This window comes from Phalaenopsis equestris, unplaced genomic scaffold (assembly GCF_001263595.1).
Source record: "Phalaenopsis equestris unplaced genomic scaffold, ASM126359v1 Scaffold210177, whole genome shotgun sequence".
Taxonomy (NCBI): Eukaryota; Viridiplantae; Streptophyta; class Magnoliopsida; order Asparagales; family Orchidaceae; genus Phalaenopsis; species Phalaenopsis equestris.
The window spans coordinates 3760-7518 of record NW_018229283.1 but is presented as its reverse complement, the minus strand read 5'-3'; positions in this window follow the sequence as shown (position 1 = coordinate 7518).

The window sequence follows — 3759 nt, the reverse complement described above, 5'->3', positions numbered from 1 at the left end:
CTGAATTAAGTCTAACCCTAATTAGACCTAATTAAATCTTTTAAGCCTTACTTACCTTAGGCTTGATTAACCTTTAAACCTTAATTAAGTATAACCCCAATTAGACTTAATCAAACCTTTAAGCCATACTTATATTAGACTTAATTAACCTTTAAACCTCAATTAGGTCTAACCCTAATTAAACCTTTTAACCATTACTTACATTAGGCTTAATAAACCTTTAAACCTAAATTAGGTCCAACACTAATTAGATCTAATTAAACATTTTAAGCCTTACTTACATTAGGCTTAATTAACCTTTAAACCTTAATTAAATCTAACCCTAATTAGACCTAATTAAACCTCTAAGACTTACCTAAATTAGGCTTAACTAACTTTTAAATCTTAATTAAGACTAACCCAAATTAGAACTAATTAAACCTTTAAGTCTTACTTACATTACGCTTAATTAACATTTAAACCCTAATTAGGCTAACCCTAATTAGACCTAATTAAATCTTTTAGGACAAAGGCACAACAAAACTTTTAAAGTAATATATTACGCTACTAAAACTCTAAATGATGCTCAAATTAACCACACTACTACTGAAAGAAAGTTATTAGCTGTTGTATATGCCTTTGATAAATTTAGACCATGCTTAATTAGAACTAAATCTATAGTGCATACAGATCATTCTGCTATTAAATACTTAATGCAAAAGAAGGATGTTAAACCAAGATTAATTAGATGGATACTTTTATCGCAAGAGTTTGATTTTTCTGTAATTGATAGAAAGGGAAATGATAATCAAATAGCTGATCATTTGTCTAGACTAGAAAAAGAAATATTAACTGATTTTGCAAATGATATTTTAGAAAATTTCTCTGATGAACAATTATATAATATTGATGAAATAGATACACCGTAGTATGCTGATATAGTAAATTATATTATAAGTGATATTCTACCACTAGATATTAAGAATCAACAACTAAAAAATTTTATATATGATTCAAAATTCTATTTTTAGGATTACTCATATTTATATAAACAATGTAAAGATCTAATTATTTGAAGATGTGTGTCTTATGAAGAAACTCAACAAATAATTGAGAGATGTCATGATTTTGAGTTTGGAAGATATTTTGGAACAAATAGAACTGCTTATAAAGTTTTGCAAGCTCGATTTGATTGGTCTACTCTTTTTAGAGATGTTAATGAATATATTAAAACATGCGATCGATGTCAGCGAGTATGAAGTAGGAAATATTTCTAGATTAAATGAAATGCTTATAAATTACACATTGGAAGTTGAAATTTTTGATGTGTGGGGATTAGATTTTGGGGGACCATTTATGCCTTCATTTAAAAACTTATATATATTATTTGCTATTGATTATATGTTCAAATAGATTGAAGTTGTTGCTATACCTAAATGTGATGCTCGGAGTGTTTCTAAACTTTTAAAAAAAAACATTTTTACATGATATGAAATGCCCAGAGTAATTATTACAGATGGAGGATCCCATTTTAGAAATAAGAGAATCGAGAAATTGATTAAAAAAATATGTATTATGCATTAATTCTCTACTGATTATCATCCTCAGAGTAGCGGTCTAACAGAAATATCAAATTGGAAATAAAACAAATTTTAGAAAAAGTTGTAAATCCTTATAAATTAGATCGGTCTGCTAGATTAGGTACTGCATTATGGGCATACAAAACTGATTATAAGACTCCTATAGAAATGTCCCCATACAAACTTATTTTTGGAAAAACATGCCACTTACCAGTCGAATTGGAGCATAAAATATTTTGGGCTATTAAAAAATTTAATTTTAATATAAAAGATGTTGGTGAGAAAAGATTATTGCAAACTCAACGAACTTGAGGAGATAAGAAATGAAGCATATGATAATGCAAAAATTTATAAAGAAAAAATGAAAATATGGCATGATCAGAAGCTTGTTAATAAGAAGCTTGAACCTGGAAAAGAAGATCTATTATATAATACAATATTGAGATTATCTCCAGGAAAGCTAAAATCCATATGGTTATGACCATTTAAAGTGACTAAAGTTTACCGATGGTTAGGACTATCATTATGGAACTGTTGTTATTAAGGAACCTAAAATTGGAAAGATATTTAAAGTTAATAGGCATCGATTAAAAAATTATTATGAAGAACACATACCACAATTTAAAGAAGTTTTAATCTTAAGTCAACTCAACTAAACAATGGTATGTTGGGCTTACGACGTTAAACCAAGCGCTTTGTGGGAGGCAACCCATATATAAATCTATATATCTATATATTAATATTTTGTTAATAAGTGTGTTAATGTATTAGGAAATAATAGTATTTTTAAGTCCTACACAATTTTAAATATCATAAATTAAGAGAAATATTGGTATTAGAGGAAAATTTGGAATCACATTGAAAAAAAAAAAATTTCAGACGTGAATTTAGCCTCTGGCATCGACGGCGCCCACCTAAAGGACCATGGCGCCGACAGCACCATTAGGAGTGTCGATGGTGTCCCGAGCATTTTCCACGTGCTGAACGGGTTTAGCGGACTTTGGTGGGATTTCACTCTATAATAACCGTCGAGAGGTGTTTCTAATTTCCTATAAACTACCTTGGATTACCAGAAACTTCCTATTTCAGAAACTTCCTAATAACTTTCTATTTTCAGATTTCATGGCTTCCAATTCCAGAAATACTTCAAGGCATGGAGTTTTCAATAGAAGAAAGTTTATCAGTTTTGACACGCAGAGATTATACGATAAAGTCATCACGAAGAAGACACTTATCAAGGAGAGAGGCTTTATCAATCATGGAGTGAGTAATCTAAGTTCACAGATCAAGAAAATCATTGTACAAAGACATTGAGAAGTTATGTGCTACACTACTATTGCAGTTGTAGTACCCGTATTAAAGGAGTTTTATGCTAGCTTATATGGAATTACCCAAGGAGTTGTCTTCATTTGAGGTAAAGTTGTATCATTTACTCCGGTTTGAATTAATGATTTGTATATGATAGAAAATGTTTCAATCTATCATTATATAAATTTTATCCCAACGAAAGATATGATTCAAGAAGTATATAACTTTATGACGGATGAAAATTATAATTGAGAAATAAGAGATGAGGGATATGTTAGTTTCTCTGCTTCACTGCTTAACCCAATATTAAAACAATGGCATTTTTTTCTTATCTGTGTAAAACTACTCCCTACCATGAAGATTAGTAGAGTTATAAGAGAAAGTGTCATTTTAAATTATTGCATTTAAATGGAAAAACTCATTGATGTAGGGTCAGTTATTTTCAAATCTGTTATGGGTATTATTATGAATGGGCCAATATATGGACTTGGGCATCCTTCTACAATTTTCCTACTTTACAGTCAATCTCAAGTTCCATATGAAAGTTGGGAAAAAATTTTATTACCTTGGGAGCCCATGATTCCTATTGATGGAAATTATATAGGGAATGGAAATGAAGCATGAGATTGTATTTTAGATCATTCATCACATCTTTCAACACCATTGATGCCACCAACAGTTGGAAGTGCAATAACTTTGGAGAAGAGAATGACTAAAATAGAAAGAGAACTATAGAGTATTATGAATGCAATAGGAAATCTTAACTACCTTTTTGATCACCTAGAATGGAGAATGAAGGAGAACTTTGATCATACTGGAACAGTTGAAGCAGAATGGTGCAAATGTTCAAGAAAAATGGATGGATCGATGAAAATTTGACTGATCAATTCAC